At 43.0% G+C, this 19,751-nt stretch overlaps 1 protein-coding gene across 1 annotated transcript in view; it reads right to left on the bottom strand.

Annotated features, from left to right (window-relative positions):
* Positions 1–7,840: 7,840 nt before the first annotated feature.
* Positions 7,841–19,751, bottom strand: part of SMPX (small muscle protein X-linked) — a 54,408-nt gene continuing 42,497 nt past the window's right edge. The window contains exon 5 of the mRNA XM_083171001.1: positions 7,841–7,982. The gene's annotated coding sequence lies outside the window, so the exon portion shown is untranslated. The remainder of the gene's footprint in view (positions 7,983–19,751) is intronic.

Here is a 19,751-nt window from a genome sequence, read left to right as displayed (position 1 = left end):
CAGCGGGACTCGGGCCCACAGAATCGGCGCATATGATCATCACCAGCCGATGATAAGAAAGGGACTGCTGCAGGGAGTCTCACCACACCACTCCTGTTGCTCTGTTCAGGCTCTGGAACCTTAGAAGAGGGGAGGCACATAGAATTCTCCGCAGTCTTACAGATGAAGCATAAATAGTGTCCTCTTGCCGAGAGTGCACCAGCTCAATGCATTTCGGAACTGGTGCTGCTTGGGGTGGGCAGCTGATGTCACTTTCGGTGGATAGCGGACACAGAAAAAGTTAGTCCAGGCTGACTTTTCTTTGCGAAGGCAGGAGGAATCATTCGATGGTGAGCGACCATCGAATGATTTCTTCTCCTTGCGGCCGCATGTGAGTGGATGTGTTCGTGTATGCATCCCCTCACATGCTAGGGGATTGTGTTCACAAAATATGCAGCTTTTTATTCAAGTGCTTTAGGGCGAGATGTACTAAGCCATGAAAAGTGATAAAATTGAGAGTGATAAACCACCAACCAATCAGCTCTTACTTTCAAACACAGCCTGTGACATGGTAGCGAGGAGCTGATTGGCTGATGGTTGATCACACTCCATTTTATCACTTTTCAAGCTTAGTACATCTGTCAATTTGGGATTTTTTAAATAAAGATTAAAGGCAGTTAAACCGAAGTAGCTTTTAAATGTTGTGTGTATGATCTAATATAAAGATGTAAGCAATATTTGTTATTTGTAAAGTCATCTGTTTTTGCTTTTGATGTATATTGTATTGTTATTTCCAGCAAAATAAATATGTTTCATAAATAGTATAATTAAAAAATTAGCATTAAAATGTGACCATTTCTAATTAATTATCTTGCATTTTAATGAAGCCTTTTTAGTTTTGTCTGTTAAGCACTTTCCACCATGTACATCTGCTAATTTGCACTTACTGCAGTTTGCACTAATGCATGAAATGAGAAAAACAGATTGTACAGATTGTAAAGTACAATTAAAACCAAAATTGATATTGTAGAACATGAGGCTGATGCTAACATTTGCTTTCAGGTTTTTCTTTGTCTTGGTTAAACTATTTGGTAATAATTGATCCTTCACCTATCTCAAATAAGGGATACTCAACCTGTATTTAATCTGTTCTATCTTTTATATGTATTTATTTTAACTGGTGTGGATCAATATCTCTATAGTTTTATATGTTCAATATTAATTGAGAAAGAAGAGAATGTCACTAAAGTGGTGCACTGAGTAGAAAAGATTGTACACTTAAAAAGTAACTTTTAATAGGAGTAGCTAAAATGAAACATATAAGACATGGACAGTGTGGTTAAAAAGGATACTAGATCCTCGCACAGTGATCCCCACTGGTCAAACGTCCTCTGTATTTATTATTACTCCTAGTTTCAATTGGTGCGCCTTTTTAAAGTAATAAACAGATTAATTGATTCTGTCAAAAATCCCACGAGTACAATATATATGAGAGAATTAAATTATTTGTCCCATGTATACTGGCAATAATGCAGGTACTCGTGTGTGTGGCAAGTGCTTCACATGTGCGAGTCAGGTAATACAGCTCGAGCCAGTAATATGAGGCAGCGTGCGTGTATTTTCCCTGACACTGGCTGGTTTGAAACTTAGACAGCCCAATCTTAGTACTGGCTGCTAAGTCAGCGCTGGGGTTCCCGGCTGTTATGATAGGACCCGCCGCTGCTGCTTGCCGAAGGGGTGTCTGGAGCGCACCGGACTGTCAGGTAATGACACTACCGGTCAGGCACTGCCCTATTAGGAGCTGCGGTGAGTGGCGCCACCACACCGCTCTTCGAGCTCCACAGACTCACTGAAAAGTGACGTCCGTTCAAAAGTTCGCACCAATTATACTAGACATATACAAAATGCATTTCAAGAGGGGAAGGGAGACAGGGGGATTTACACTGCGGGTGCAGTCGGTCTGCGTACGCTTCGCAGTTAAGCTTCGTAGGACCAACCTGACACTGGTACGGAAGCCTATTTGTACCAAATCGTTCATGCATATTCATGAGAGCATGTCTTATGGGCGTGTGGAGGTTAGGAACGCCCATGAGTTTATGTTCTGGATAGTTGCGCTATATCGCATGTGTGTATAGTAGGTTCACTCTTGGGTGGTATGCAGGGTGAAGCAGACTTATAATTTTACAGTACGTGAGGGGCTCTAGTTCTCTCACACACGGAGTTGATCTCCTGTGAGATCGTAACTTGGGACACAGTTCGGTCCCTTGATGCACGTAAGTGCTAATTTCTATCATTTAGCAGCTTGGATTGTAGGGGCATTATTACTGCCAAGTCTAGAGGAGAATCATATTCATATCTGAAGTGTATATACGTGATTAGTTGGTAGTGGAACAGCTATGATGTCCATTAAGCGGTTTTGAATTGTTCCCTTCATGCGATATCGTGTGGTGTGTGCGGGGTGCAGGTCATAAAGATAAACAATGTTAATTTAATATATTTTGGTCATAGAACAATTCTGTTATGCATTCAGCTGATGTTTATTTGATGGTAAGGGAGTATAGATAATTGCGGTGAGGTTTGTATGGGACAGAGAGTTTCGTTGGGAGATAAATTCCTCCTATTCATATCCAATATATTATGTGATGGGTAGAGGTACCAATTGGTGTGTGTCTCCATGGCTGATATGGTATCATGCTGGTGGTCAGTTTGAGATGTCAGATCTCACAGATCTGCCTATGTCTCCCGAGTGACATGTCTGTGGGCGTGTAAAAATTTGACGTCGCCCATAGACCAAAAGTATGGAAAAATGCGCAGCAGCGCTGGTGTACAGTATAACTTCATTCCGGGGTATTACATAGGGTATAACAGACGTATCACCATCTATTGCATACAGTGCCATTCCGATATAGTCAGGATTGATCTTATGTAAGATCGTTTCGTGTGGACGTGAGTGGATCCTACTTGTACGTTTGTTCCTGTCATTTAGTGACTCGGATTGTAGCGGCTCTGTGATTGCTAAGTGCCGAAGGCGAGTATATTTATTTCAGTAGTACACGTACATAATCTCTGGTTAGACGGCAAGAGGTGATGGGCATTGAGTGCGGTTTTGAATTGTTCCCTTCCTGCAATGTCGTATAGTGTGTGCACTAACCAGAGATTATGTACGTGTACTACTGAAATAAATATACTCGCCTTCGGCACTTAGCAATCACAGAGCCGCTACAATCCGAGTCACTAAAATGACAGGAACAAACGTACAAGTAGGATCCACTCACGTCCACACGAAACGATCTTACACAAGATCAATCCTGACTATATCGGAATGGCACTGTATGCAATATATGGTGATACGTCTGTTATACCCTATGTATCACCACGGAATGAAGTTATACTGTACACCAGCGCTGCTGCGCATTTTTCCATACTTTTGGTCTATGGGCGACGTCAAATTTTTACACGCCCACAGACATGTCACTCGGGAGACATAGGCAGATCTGTGAGATCTGACATCTCAAACTGACCACCAGCATGATACCATATCAGCCATGGAGACACACACCAATTGGTACCTCTACCCATCACATAATATATTGGATATGAATAGGAGGAATTTATCTCCCAACGAAACTCTCTGTCCCATACAAACCTTACCGCAATCATCTATACTCCCTTACCATCAAATAAACATCAGCTGAATGCATAACAGAATTGTTCTATGACCAAAACATATTAAATTAACATTGTTTATCTTTATGACCTGCACCCCGCACACACCACACGATATCGCATGAAGGGAACAATTCAAAACCGCTTAATGGACATCATAGCTGTTCCACTACCAACTAATCACGTATATACACTTCAGATATGAATATGATTCTCCTCTAGACTTGGCAGTAATAATGCCCCTACAATCCAAGCTGCTAAATGATAGAAATTAGCACTTACGTGCATCAAGGGACCGAACTGTGTCCCAAGTTACGATCTCACAGGAGATCAACTCCGTGTGTGAGAGAACTAGAGCCCCTCACGTACTGTAAAATTATAAGTCTGCTTCACCCTGCATACCACCCAAGAGTGAACCTACTATACACACATGCGATATAGCGCAACTATCCATAACATAAACTCATGGGCGTTCCTAACCTCCACACGCCCATAAGACATGCTCTCATGAATATGCATGAACGATTTGGTACAAATAGGCTTCCGTACCAGTGTCAGGTTGGTCCTACGAAGCTTAACTGCGAAGCGTACGCAGACCGACTGCACCCGCAGTGTAAATCCCCCTGTCTCCCTTCCCCTCTTGAAATGCATTTTGTATATGTCTAGTATAATTGGTGCGAACTTTTGAACGGACGTCACTTTTCAGTGAGTCTGTGGAGCTCGAAGAGCGGTGTGGTGGCGCCACTCACCGCAGCTCCTAATAGGGCAGTGCCTGACCGGCAGTGTCATTACCTGACAGTCCGGTGCGCTCCAGACACCCCTTCGGCAAGCAGCAGCGGCGGGTCCTATCATAACAGCCGGGAACCCCAGCGCTGACTTAGCAGCCAGTACTAAGATTGGGCTGTCTAAGTTTCAAACCAGCCAGTGTCAGGGAAAATACACGCACGCTGCCTCATATTACTGGCTCGAGCTGTATTACCTGACTCGCACATGTGAAGCACTTGCCACACACACGAGTACCTGCATTATTGCCAGTATACATGGGACAAATAATTTAATTCTCTCATATATATTGTACTCGTGGGATTTTTGACAGAATCAATTAATCTGTTTATTACTTTAAAAAGGCGCACCAATTGAAACTAGGAGTAATAATAAATACAGAGGACGTTTGACCAGTGGGGATCACTGTGCGAGGATCTAGTATCCTTTTTAACCACACTGTCCATGTCTTATATGTTTCATTTTAGTCTATATTTCGCAACATTTTATCAGCTACTCCTATTAAAAGTTACTTTTTAAGTGTACAATCTTTTCTACTCAGTGCACCACTTTAGTGACATTCTCTTCTTTCTCAATTAATATTGTCTCTATCAATGTCCTGTGGTAGCACCCCCAACATACATTCATTATTATTCAGAAATGTGTTCTAGTAATAATTTCTCTTATATAATAGGGGTTATGCAAATTCTTTAAATATTTGTCTTGTGCGACTGGCGCAAAACCCTCCTCTCGTTTTATATGTTCATTATATCACATGGTGGTCACTAGGATGCTTAATGAACTTTTTGGTTTTCAACAGAATGCTCAGTATGGTATGGCACTTACTAGGCTTTTCAGTATATTTTCTGGAAGGCATTGGTTTACTCAATGTACTCTATGGTGTTACTTGGGTGCCCAATATATTTTATGGAGAATGTCTACCTTTAAGCAGTAAAGTCTCCTCCCAAGGTATGTTGGTAACCCAGGCTGGTACAAGTGGCTGTACTTAGATATTCCTTTAGGGAAAGTGTTGAAGCACCTAATGCTTTTCCCTGCCATGCATGGCAGCTTTATCAAAGGTGGACATTCTTCAGTTAGGGGGACTGTAATCTACCCACTACAACTGACTGCTTATTATCCCGAAATAAGAAGGGGATCTGGACTCCAGCACACTAAGGGGTACTGATCTTCTCTCAGCTTGTGGCGACCAGTTCGGTAACTATAAATACATCCAGGACACCACCTTATCTCTGTATTTAGAGTGAATATATGACATGAACATGTGCTTTCCCAGGAGAACTAGGAACAAGTGGCTGTCAAATAACATCATCCTTTAGGCATTAGTATCTTTATTGTCTATATCAATCGGCTGAAATGTTTTTATATTCTTATGTTTTATTAAAAATTGATTATATGCATTACAAGCGACTTAGTGCTGCTTTATATGCATACGTGCACTCCACATTTTGCATAGTATTTTTTCTCGGTACTTATGTATTGCTTAGTGGGCGATTCTGCGTAATGCGATTTTATAGGGTGCGATTCGAATGCGATTTTATAGGGTGCGATGCCATTAAATTTAGTATACACTTGTATGACATACAATGGGATTTAGGCCCCCCCCCACTATCCACGCCACCCCGAAGCGTGGCGAGCGACGGCGGAACGCGTCCTCCTGACCTTTTCATACCCCCACTATCCACGTCGGCGTGGAGTTTATCTTAAATAGTGTGGCGAGCGTAGCGAGCCACCAAGCCCGAAGCGTGGCGAGCAGACGCGGATAACGTTACATGTATTCCACGTCCCCTCACGGGGTTCGCTGCGTTTGCCACGCTTCGGGCTTGGTGGCATATAAAGTCAACTCCACGCCGCCGTGGATAGTGGGGTATGAAAAGGTTTGGAGGACGCGTTCAGCCACCCCTCGCGGGGCTCGCTGTGCTCGCCACGCTTCGGGGTGGCGTGGATAGTGGGGGGGGTGCTTAAATCCTATTGTATGTTATACAAGTGTATAGTACATTAAATCCCATTGCACCCTATAAATCGCATGCAATTTTAAGTGCGGTGAGATCCGATGCAATCTCATCGCACTGCCCAAGGACAGAGAGCAGTGAATAAATGACATAGGAAAATCGCATCACATCGCATGCAAAAAATTGCATGCGATGCGATTTGCCTACGGTGCCATACGTATGCTAATTGGGCGCCCTGCTAATACATAAGTACCTTTTTCTATATTTTATGTTGGTGTCTGAGATGCACATTCTATTATTGTTGGTCATTAGAATGCTTAAGATACTGTGCAGCAATCACTGGTATGCTCAATATGTACTATATGAGTATATGGCAGTCACTGGAGCACTTAAAATATTTTATGGTGGCCTCCGGATTCTCCAAACACTACATGTTGGACCTGGGATGCTCAATGTACTGTATAGTAGCCTCTGACATGCTCAATTTACTATGTGTTGATCACTGGAATTATCAGTGTACTGTATGGTGGTCACTGTGATCTTCAATGCACTGTATCTGTGTTGAATATTGCTCACTATTTCATATCAGTCACTGTGATGTTATTTGTAAAGTATATCGATCACTGGAATGCTCCCTGTAATGCAGTGGTGTCAAACTCATGGTCTTCCAGCTGTTGTGGAACTTCACATGCCAGCATGCCCTGCCACAGTTTTAGAAATCAATTATATATAATATGTGTCACGGAATGCTGGGATGTGTAGTTCCACAACAGCTGGAGGGCCATGAGTTTAACAACACTACTGTACTGTATTGTTCTTAATAGGATGCTTGCTATATTGTATGGAAGTTACCATGATGGTTTCTGTATTATATGTCCATCATGTGGATGCTGTCTGTTTTGTAAGGCAGTCAATGGGATGATATCTATATTGCATTGCAGTCACTGAGGTGCTATCTATATTTTACTTTGGCTAGGGCTAATGGTTAGCTAACCCCATCTATGTTTGTGGTGAGCCCTTCCTGCAGTTGACTTGGTATAAATGCATAAGCCAAATTTGGGGGAAAAAATTAATGGCCACTTTCAATTTCCATTTCACTCCTGCCACAACCAATAAGCCAAGCAGTATAAATGATATAACATGTAATAGAGAAAAAATTGCATTTTCTTTTTATGACAAACTTTTTATCTCTCGTTGTTTTTCTCTCGTTGTTTTTCTTTACCATTTAAAATGCTTTTTGCATATTGTAAATAATGATTTGAAGTTAGACACAATAAGTTTACAAAGTTCACTGGTTTCCAACATACAGTAACATGTAAAACAGTAGCTTTTATTAATAATTGTAATGTATTTTTGCCTATTTTTTGAGTCAGTGACCTTCTATTACTTGGAATAGAATACACTACAGATTTTGAGCATTTCAATACTTTTTAATCAATAAGTTTAATCTTTGAATAGTCAATATAAATGTACAAATAAGTTATTTGCTGCAATGTGGAGGTATACAGCATATAGGTAGTATACAGTCTTTATACAAATATAAAAAATATTCTGCTGCTTCACTTTTCCACGTCAGTGTTCCTTCATCGGAGACCTGCATCACACCTATAATAAAATGATATAATGTTACATTTCTTTTTATATATTTTTAAATTATCCTATAATAGTAGTACTATATGTTGAATATGAAAAAAAACATATTCACATTACATTCCAATTTTATATATACAGTATATATAAAATGAGTTATGTGGTTTTTTTTTAGTCATTATGACTATTGTTCAGTGTTTCTGTAACTACTGAAACTACAATAGAAAATACACAATTGGAAACTAACCTTCAAAATCTGATTATGGAAAGGTTAGAATTTATTCTATATAATACAAATGAGGCAGGCCTCTTCTTTGCTGGCGAATCGCCAGAACGTCACTGCTGGCGATCCGCCAGCAGCCCGGCTCACCATCTGACTGAGACGCGTGTGCGTCTCACGTGCGTCTCAATCTCCGTCGGCGGGGCGACGGGAACCCTGTCCGTCTCCGCTTCAGGGAGACGGACAGAGTAAGGGGGGGTGCGGGCAGGCGGCGGGGACCCCGGGTGACCGCCGACAAGCCGGCGGTCACCCGGGGGAAGCGCTGGAAGCGTGACGTGCGCGCCTCTCGTGCGCACACGTCCCCTTCTCGCTGTACAGATGGCAGCTGATGGGGGATGGCGGCTGGCGTCGCCATTGCCATCCCCTGCAAAGATGAGCCATGCCCCATCTGTAGGTACTTAAATTTTGATTGAGTCTACTACAACGGAAAGATAGGTACCTCGATCTGATACCCAGCAATGCAAATATTTTTATGGCCAGGTGAGAGGAGCAGATGGTCTGGAAGGTCATAGCTGGGACACACCCCTGGTTTAATGGTGGAGATATATTGATGATGTGCTATTTTTATGGAAGGGAAACCTTACGTCCCTTTTTGTGATTATATAAATGCTATCCTATTAAATATCAAATTCACATTCTCCATTAGTAATATGAAAGTAAATTTTTGTTGAGAATAGGAAGCTTGAAACATCAGTGTACAGATGGAGCAGGGCTCATCTGTTGCCGGCGCCCGCCAGATCCGTTACACTGGCGAGCGCTGGCGTTAGGCACTGGGACGTGCGTGCGTCTCACGCCCATGTGCGTCCCAGTATCACGGTGGACAGGCAGTGTCTCCCTGCCCATCTTTGCTTCAGGGAGACACTGCCCAGTTCGGGGGGGGTCGGGGCGGCGAGGGGGACCGGCGGGGAAGGCGGCGGGAACCAGCAGGCTCCGTTGCCACGGGGTGTGCGAGCCCATGGCGGTAGCCGGCCGCTGAGAAATAATTTAGACAGATGGCTTACTAATGTCCACAAAGGTCAATTTTATTTGCCATAAATGAAATTGCTCTACAAAACAACAGCTATGAGAAGGGAGTAGACATACAGTGCATCTGGAAAGTATTCATAGCACTTCACTTTTTCCCTCCTCAATAAACCCCATAATGACAACATGTACAAAGTTTTTGGGAGATTTTTGCTAATTTATTACCAACTAGCTGACCCGCCCGGCGTTGCCCGGGAAAACCTTGGGGTTTTTTTATTTCCAAAATTGCTGAAAAATGTAATCTTACAGTATGCTGTGCCAAAGACCTAAGATTGTAATTTGTTATAGATTCCACCACAATGTGTTTGTATTGATACTCAATGATGGCAATGAAATCAGGTGTGGGGTTGTTGTTTGAAACACAACACTCCTGAGTTGATAACTTGTATGTGTTGATGAATTCTACATCCACTCCTGATATTTAGCACCTATGACATACCCTTCAACATCTGAGGGTCAGAAATCGGTACAAAATCAGAAAGGGACGTGGCCACACCTCCATTTCTATACTTTCAATGGTACAGTTTCTAGGGTGTGTAATTACAGGCGCTGAGTGCGTGGAGACTGGTGTGGACGTTACTTTCCGCGCCATAATTAATTAAAAATTCACCGCTCCCTGCCACTGCCACTCCCCTCACCGATCCTGCCTGCAGCAGTCTCTGAGGTCTGGAGATCTGTAAAGCAAATGCACCGGGCGTCTCTACCAAACAGTGGGGCAGCCCCTGAGTGTGGGAGCAGGTCCACAGGCCTGGCCACATGACGCAACGCACGCTACCCACACCACTGCAATGCACCACTGGGAACGGGTGCAATGGGCCAAATTCTTCCCTACACCCGCCGGGCCAATCCACCGATCCAGCCATCGCAATCATAAATGGGTGCATTGATAAGGTTTGGAGTGTAAGTAGTTGAAGAATAAGACTGAGATAAAGATTTGCCATGTTAAGATGTACAATTTACGCAATAAATCATGAACAAAAAAATATAAGTGTACATAAAAGTATAATCAAGAAATGAAAGTAGGATTAAAAAATAAGTTCTGATTCAAACTGATAATTGTTTGGATGGGGGTGGGTTGCGAAACAAATCTATAGGTGGGGGTATGGATATTGTGGGCATAATTGGTGTTTGGTACACATACAGTGGGTCCTCAATTGATGGGATTTTCACTACAGTGTCACGGTCACAGTGTCACCATAGTGGGATTCCCAATTAGGATCCAGGTGGTCTTTTAGGGACCCTTTACAATCCCGTAGGTCTCTTCTCCTTGAGCCTTCGGTCTCCCTTAATGATAGTCAATCACTGAGGGAGACCGTAGGCTCCAGGAGAAGAGACCAACGGGATTGTAAAGGGGTCCCTAAAAGACCACCTGAACCCTGATTTGAAATCCCCCTATGGTGACACTGTAGTGAAAATTTCTCATCAACTGGGGACTCCCTGTAGGTTTACCAAACACCAATTATGCCCACAATTTCCATACCCCCTCCACCTATAGATTTGTTTCACAACCCACCCCCATCCAAACAATTATCAGTTTGAATCAGAATTTATTTTTTAATCCTACTTTCATTTCTTGATTGTACTTCAATGTACACATATTTATTTCACGATTTATTGCGTAAATTGTACACTATAACGTGACAAATCTTCATCTCAGTCTTATTCTTCAACTTCTTACACTCATAACATTCAAACTAATACATGCAGCGCTCATGCCCATTGACTAAACATTATCTGTGAACCAAATGAGTCTGGGAAACCCTTAAGGCAGAGCAGTGCCTAACATCCAACTGACTAACAGGGTGAGTGCAGTGTACCCACTTTGTATTGATCAATGGGTGCATTGGCCAGGACAAAGATTTCTCAGTGCAACTGGCCGGGGAGCGTAGAGACGGATATGGGAAAAAGAAAAAACGGTACATTAGGTACAGTTTTTATTTGCCGGTACAGACTGTTAAATAAAGGGCAAATTCTTTTTTTTGTGTTTGTGTGTGTTGTACTGTTTTTGTGTGTGTTGTAGTGTATGTGGTTGTGTGTGTTGTGTTGTATGTATTTGTCCAATGCATAAGTGTGTGAGGTGTGCTATGTATATACAGTATGTGTATGTGTGTGTTGTGCCTTTGTGTATCTGTGCAATGTTTAAAGCCCCATACACACGGGGAGATATATTGCTCAGCAATATATTGCTAGCAATATATTGTTGAGCAATATATTGCTCAGTTTCTCCTTTTCATCAGCGACCAGAGATGAAAAGGAACCTCTGCTGGGGGAGTCGCAGAGGTAATCAGCTGGTTGCAGGAGCATGTTCCTGCGACCAGCGATTAGAATGGGGCTGAAAAAGGGAGTGCGCACCCAGCGATTTATCGCCAGGGCACACTCCCATCACTGGCAATATGGTCGCCAGCGACCATATTTCCAGCGATTTCAGCCCCTATCACCCCATGTGTACACAGCTTATGTGTGTGTTTTTTGTGTTGTACTGTTTTTTGTGTGTGTGTGTGTGTGTGTGTGTGTGTGTGGCGAATGTGGGTGTGTGTTGTGCTGTTACAGGTATGTTATGTGTGTGTGTTGTGTGATCTGCCCAATGTGTAAGTGTGTAAGGTGTGCTATGTATAAATGTGTGTGTGTGTGTGATGTGCTGTGTGTATCTGTTCAATGTTTGTTTGTGTGTTCTGTGTATTGCACTGTTTTTGGGTGCATGTTGTAGTGAATGTGGGTGTGTGTTGTACTGTGAGTGGTGTGTTATGTGTGTGTGTTGGCGGGTTATGTGTACAGTATCTGCCAAATGTGAGGTGCACTACATATATATGTGTGTGTAGTGTGCTGTGCGTATCCTGGCAATGTTTAAGTGTGTGTGTTTGTTGTACTGTTTTTGGGTGGTGTTTTAGTGTATATGGGTTTGTGTTGTACTGCATGTGGTGTGTTATGTGTGTGTTTTGTTGTGTGTGTGTGTCCAATGTGTAAGTGTGTGAGGTGCGCTACGTATATGTGTGTCTTGTGTGCTATGTGTGCATATGTGGTGTACTGTGTGTGTGTGTGTGTGTGTGTACAGTGATGTGTGGTCTATGTATATCCTCAATTATTCCTAATTGTTTAAAGCCTTCACCATAATGTTAGAATGTGTCATTCATACTCAATGACAGCAATGAAATCAGGTGTGGAGTTGTTCCTTCGACAACGGTTTCCCAGATCGTCAATCTCTTTCCCAGATCATCAATGAAGGCAAATTAAAACTTGGTGTTTTTAAAATTTCTAAGTGAAATTTCCCAAAAACGGCTTCGAGGTGCACACCACCGGGTATAGAGGTACCTTGTTGCCAAATTTGAGGGCTCTGAGTGCCACGGTGTGTCCGCAATGCAACGGACACGCACACACACACGCACACACACACGCACACAGACTCTTCAACTTATTATATAGATAAAAAAAACGGTACTTATGTAATATCTGGGCTCCCATTTTTCTTATGAGACCATGTCCCCTCGCGGGGCTCGCTGCGCTTACCACGCTTCGGGCACGGTGGCTCGCTGCGCTCGCCACACTATATAAAATCAACTCTATGCGTAGTTGGATAGTAGGGGTATGAAAAAATGGGGTGCATTTAACATGGGAGCCCAGATAATACATAAGTACCAAAAAAACTAATAAATGATTTTAAAGGATCCTGTATTCTTAAATATTTACCTTTTATAGAAAACCCTTAGATTGCACTATTCACAGCAAAGGATTTCATATCTTTCTATCTTTTATATGCAAGTTCTGTTTTTTTTTCCTAATAAAAACATTTTGGTTGTAATGAAGAATCAGGTTTTTAAAATTATAGCATGCAATTCTAAATATGCAATATATGCTATCCAATGCTATCTAATGCTCTTGCAATAAATGTTATGGCAGTAAAACCACAAAGAGTCTTAAAATCCGCTAGTCAGAACATCTTAAAATCCGCTAGTCAGAACATCTTAGAAATCTCAAACCACCCATTCTCTTTACACTTTAAAGAATTCCATACGTGTACAGTGAATCAAACTATAGTTTTTTGGGGTTTAGAGACAATAAAGGTTACTGTAACTGGAGATTTAATAATAAGGATATCTAATTAACTTAAAAAAAATGAATGCATACAGTATATATGGTTTGAACTCCCTAGCACCATATGGGCTTAATTGTGAGTTTGAGTTAAAGTGGTTTCTGTGATCCCTGAGTATTTAGGATTTGTTATTCTTTGATGTTTTGATTGTTATTAATGTATAATAATGTTCTGAAGTTTTTACTGTTTATTATGTAATTCTGGGGTATTTCTAATAATGGTCATGTATTTACTTTTAAGACTTGTTATTTTCTGTTGTGGTTGGCTATTTGACATTTTTGCCTTATGCCAGGGTTTCAACTTCCGGATCCCTGCTGTAAATGATTTATATTTGGCACCAGTTAATCAAATTAGAATTGTTTAATTGCTTGAATAAGTATTTATATATCGGTATGATACTATTGTGCATACCTTTACATGATGTCGTTTGATTGCACATGTCAGGACACTGTATCATCGATAACAAGACAATAGGGCTAAAGAGCCATGGTCTCTACTTTGGAGGAAGTTCCCTCTGGCCGGAGATTTCACTGATCTGACGGCACTTAATTGTGCATGTTAGGACAACATGGGTCCTCCTCCAACCCATTCCTTCTGACTGGAGTCTCTATCTATTTATTAAACCGGAAATGGGACTCACTTCCTGTTATATTTGGAAATTATGCTGACAGTTCATTACAACTACCCCACTATTAATTCATTATTGAGATGGCAATTTTATATTTGCATGGCTTTATCCTTATTAAGGTCCACATTTTCCATATATTAAACGCATTTAGGGCGATATTCAATCCCCGGCGCTATTTCTGACAGGGGAAATTGCACCCGCCACTTATTCAATGCTGCCATTTCTGACAGCATTGAAGGCGGATTTCAACAAAACGGATCTGACTTTTAAACAAGTCAGATCTGTTTTGTCGGAACCGGGCATGGATTGTTGAATTCATGGCCATTTCTCCAAAATCCACTGCCGTTTTCCGCGACACGCCCACTTTTCGCAACGTGTCAGGTGGAACATTGTATTCTGCCTGTTGAGTCTCTGAGGAGCTGGGCGAAAACAAACCAGGATTCCGACAGTCGGAATCCATGGTTGAATACCCCACTTAGTATAAAAGCCTTCAATTCCAAGACAGCATCTTTAAAAAAGCATCAAACACTTTTTACGATGCACTCTGCGTAGATACCTGCCTCTACAGTGGACATTTGCTAACCCAGAGGCGCTGAGAGGTGAGGAGGATGCTAATTACCTATGTCTGATGGAAGGGCCCAATGGGGCCCCCATTAGTTGGCAGCTGCAGCGCGCTTCTCATTCCAATACATACTGCTGGAAAATACCTGGGCCTAGTCAGGCTCTCTGCTGCCCTGTCCAATCTCCTCATCCGCATGAATCAGTATGGATGTCCTCATTGCCAAAACGCAGGGCAGCCAGCCAAAAGCAAGACAGCTGGGCAGTATGTATGGTTCTTTAAAGAACATTTTATAGAACAACTTACAAAAGAAGCATTAGGGGATTAAGAAGAGAAACTGAGTACCTCGCTTTCAGGATTGGCCTCACCTACCTCATGGCATAGAAAAGTGTTTTATGCCTGACCACTCCCTGACACATTTCAGTTTATCGCTATCATAAGTCCTGACAGTGTGCACAATAAGGGAATGGGATGAGCCTGCACTTCACAGGGTGTGACAACGTGGGATCTGGATGATAGGTCTACAGTGTCTAGGTCAATAGGTCGACACCAAAAGGTCAACATGCACTAGGTCATTATTGACACAGTCAAAAGATCAGGTATACATTTTGTTGTCAACCTAGACACTAGACCTTTAAATCCACCCCTGAAAATGGGCTTGATTCAGACCTGTTGGCTAGGCTGTGTATACGCACAGTTTAAAAAAAACAGGTCAGCGCCGCACGGCACCCCACCCAATGCCCCCCCGGCCACCAGCGCAGCCCCAATCCCCTTGCTAGCAAGCAAGGGGTTGTGCACAAGAACACATCTCTTGCAAGTGGCCAAAGGGGACAGAAATCATTTGATGGTGCCGACCATTGAATGATTTCTCTCCCCTTTGGAAATAAAAGTCAGTGTATACTGACCTTTATTTCCGCCGCAGATGGCCGAAGACAGGGTGGGCACTGATGTCATGTGGCAGGTGCTCGCCCCAAGCAGGGATCGTCATGGATGCATTCGGAACACTAAGCATTTTCATGGGGATGCCCATAAAATGCTGGGTGTTCCCCTGAGGCCACCCCCTGCCCGTGCAAATGGAGGAATTGGCACAGGGGGTCTGCACATTTGCATACTTGAATTATTCTGGTTGGTTCAGCAGTAGTTAGCTACTGCCTTGCAGATATCCCTTCTGCACTGCGAGTGGATGTTTTGCATAAACATCCATTTGTGGGGTAGCGTGCAGGGCCGAAATCATTCGATGGTCACCAACCATCAAATGATTTTTACCACACTCGCAAATCTAAGTCAGTCTGGGCTTACTTAGACTTGCGGCATTCTGGTCCGAGAAATCGGTGGGTGGCTGGCGTCCTGTGTCATCAACTGCCCGCCTCTGGAAGGCAGGTACCCACCCCTGTTCACATTGGGACGTCCAACGTTTTCCTGGGTGCACCTAGCATTTTGGTGGGTACATCCAGGAACGCATGTGAACGCCCCCTTATCACCTCCATCCCATCCTACACACCCTCCTCCCCCCCCTGTGAGTGGTACAGAGACTATGCAAGTCTCTGAAGGCACCCGTACATAATACCTGCACATGCACAGAAACGAGCATGCGCAGTGCTTCAACATCGGTCCCCGGTGTGAACACGCTGGGGACCGAAGAAAGCAGAATGAGGCCCATAGTATACACGCATGGGCAGACCCCCCCACCATCGGAAACGGGGCCTGTACGAATGGGTTTGAATCTTCCCCAAACTGGTACTGTCAGTAGGGCACACCTCATAACTGTCCTGCAATCTGAGAACGTACTGTATGCTCTGCATGATGGCAGCACCTTTCCCAAGGGGAAAGTTTGTATCTTAAATTGGGACATTTGAGAAGTAATTCTGTATTCAATCTAGCTTCACTTAATTCAGGCATTGCCAGTGAATTATACAGGAAGCTCATGGAAGCTTGTGTGGCAGTTATATTATCCTTGGCAATAAAGTGAGTGAACTTTGGCATATAACACAGCACGCTGGCAGAGAAAATGAGTCAGTTGAACAGATTTAGCTTTTCAATGACACAGGTTCACACTGTAGGTTTCATCTCTTGCAGAGACAATGGGCCCAGATTAGTAAAATCTGCCAAAGTACAGACTATTCCTGTAACCGTACAGCTTCGTTTTCTCAGGTGAAGGCAGGTAAGCAATACTCTTCAATTAGCACAGTTGCAGGCTTAATTGAAAAACTTAATCAAATTAACCTACTTCTGTAGATACTTTTAAAAACAATTACAAAACAAATTCCAGATATTGCAATAATGTATTTCTTTAGTTAACAATACCATTGATTGCAATATATTTTCTTGATGGAAATATCCGTTATACAATATTGGTTTTACTGTTTAAGCAGCAACTAATAATTACACAGGAACAACAGAAAAGAGATCCGCTTGTGCACAGAAATCATTATGGTAATTAGTACAAATATCTACAATTTCTTTATAAATAACAAAAATCAATCAATGGGCCTTAAAAACAAAAGCAGCCCCTATTTTCCTCTAAAGGGAATGCTATAGGCATTTCCATAAAGGATGCAGTGTACACGGTGCACACGCACCCCTGGGTCCAGGGTGGCACACCACACAGACTGCACCCATATATTATATTTACCTCTCCGGAGTCCTGCAGCAGGATCTCGGCGTCTCGCAATTCACTCGAAAAATGGCTGCCGCGGCCATCTCCAAATTATTTGTGCACTGGATATATCCCTGGGAACAAGGCATGGGCGTTATGTTCCCGGAGACCTGCCCTTGTGCAGTAGACTCTGGCATAATGCCAGAGTCTTCTCACCCTCACAGTGGAGGGTGCCCGCCACTGGGGGATGCTAACTTTTCAAATTTACCAAGCTTTGGTATGCAAAACTACACATGTACATTACACACTATGGGCCACACCCATACAATATAAGCTGCATTAGCCTAGTAGTCTCTAACAGCACAACAATAAGGTCAAGGCTGAGTGTTCTAGAAAATAATGCTGAAGATATCCACTGGAACCGATGATGCAGATATTAAACTGGAACTGATGATGCAGGCAGGCTCGGACAGGCCTGCCGGGGTACCAGGATTCACCGGTAGACCCCGGTGATTTATGAACCCACTTACTTTTTAGGGGGTGGGGCCTGACACAAACTTTGAAAAAATTCCTCTACTGACAGACCCAGCAGCTACAAAATAACTTTGATATTGCTTTCTTAGGCTGGGAGGCTGATTGCGGCTCCGTTCCCAGAAAAGCCAAGCGGGCCGATGGGTGGGAAGGCGTCACATTGCATCATGACGTCACGCAGCATCAAGACATCCTATTGCATAATGACATTGCGTGCTGGACTCGCTCGTACTAACTCCCAGATAGTGGGTTGTACCAATTATGTGAATATTGTTCTGGAACCAATGATGAAAATATTAGTCTAGAGGGGATTATACATATATCAGACTGGAACCCACGATGCAGATATCATGCTAGAACAAATGAGTGCTTGCTAACAAAGGTGCAGATGTATTAAGCCCGCTGAAAGTGTGATAAAGTGGAAGGTGATAATGCTCCAACCAACCAGCTCATAACTGCCATTTTTCAAGCCAATCCTGTAACTTGACAGTTAGTAGCTGAATGGCTGGTACTTTATTACTTTCCACTTTATCACTTCTCCAAACTTAATACATCTTGCCCCAAAGTTAATATTGGAAGTAACAGGTGCAGACAGAAGTCAGATTGGGACTGAACAATACTTCCTGGATTAATCCAGGAAGTCTGGAGCCCAGGAATGCAACTCTATGACGCAATGTTATTCCACCAGAGCAGCAGTGAATAGAAGGCTAAGTCGGCCGACTGCTGCAGAGGTTGTGGTTGGGGAATTAGAGGTCAGCTGATCACAAGTGTCATGTTGGCACCCAGTATCCAGAGATGGTGATAGTACAGGCCCATTAGCATATGCGAACGCCAAGCATTTCATGGGTGGTCCCATGAGAACGCTGGGCATTCTTGTGCTAAAGAGGCCGTGACAGACATGCGGTGAGCGGGTAGCTGACATCACCAGATGTCAGCTGTCCGCCCACTTCCACCCGAGCGTACACAGTGCTCAAAGCAACCATGCATATGTGCACCTTCCACATCTTTCGATGGTCAGCAACCATCAAATGATGTGGGAAGGTCCCAGTGGCATGCAAAATAATCTTTATGTAAAACATCCATTCGCAGACCATTCGCAAGGTGGAATCTGGTTCACTCGCAAGGATTCACATACTAGCGAATGAACCAGAATAAACCCCAATGGGTAATGGACTTGAATCATTTTATCTGGGGAACATCATTGGTTAATACAATAAATGGAGACAAAGCTTCATTGGCAACAGTCACCAATAACAAAGACACACTTGGCACAAGACTGATTAGGAGGATGAATAACATTCTTATTGTTGCTATTTATGCCTGGAATGTCAAAACAGTGCAGGGGCACATTCAGCCCTGTCCTATCTAGAGAGTACAAAGACATCTCATAACATCTCTCAATAAAGTGTTCTTTAAATAAGTTTTTTTGTTGAAGCATCAGATGTTCCAGCTCAATAATTGTACCCCTTTGTTGGTGGGGTCCCCACTCCCCCACAGACCAGGGTTGACAAGTTAGTCCATGTGGCTGTGGCATTTATCCTCTGATATAAACATGTCCCCCGATTGTGGCAATACTTTAATAACTAGTGGAGCCACGTGCTGGTTCTTCCAACATATTTTTTGAATCAGGAACAGTCCAAGAGCCCGGTGCTGGTTCTTTAAATACAGGGGAACCTCCTGCAAATGTTCCCTTGTATTTTTAAAATCAGCTCTGCTTCAAATATCTGGACAAAGAAGCACGGCATGGATCAGTCAGATCGTGCATGCTTCAACAAATACGGCAGCCAAAAGCATTTCTATTTGAAAAGTACATTTTGAGCTAAATTAATGGCAGAGGGCTTAATTCAGACCCAATCACTCATCTGCACATTTACAGATGACTGCGTGTACATAGCCGATGCTCAGACAGAAAGAAAACCTGCCCCATGCAAATCTGTCAGAGGTTTTGGGAATGGATCGCTATTTGCTATTATTTGCAAATCCATACACAATTCCCTCACCATCCAATGATCTTTGTATTCTGTGCAAATGTGAGAAGCTCTGACCATTCCACAACTCCGCAACAGAGACAGGTTGTTCC

This window comes from Crinia signifera, chromosome 2 (assembly GCF_055691185.1).
Source record: "Crinia signifera chromosome 2, ASM5569118v1, whole genome shotgun sequence".
Classification (NCBI taxonomy): Eukaryota; Metazoa; Chordata; class Amphibia; order Anura; family Myobatrachidae; genus Crinia; species Crinia signifera.
The sequence above is the reverse complement of the archived record's forward strand: the minus strand, read 5'-3'. Positions and strand labels throughout refer to the sequence as shown.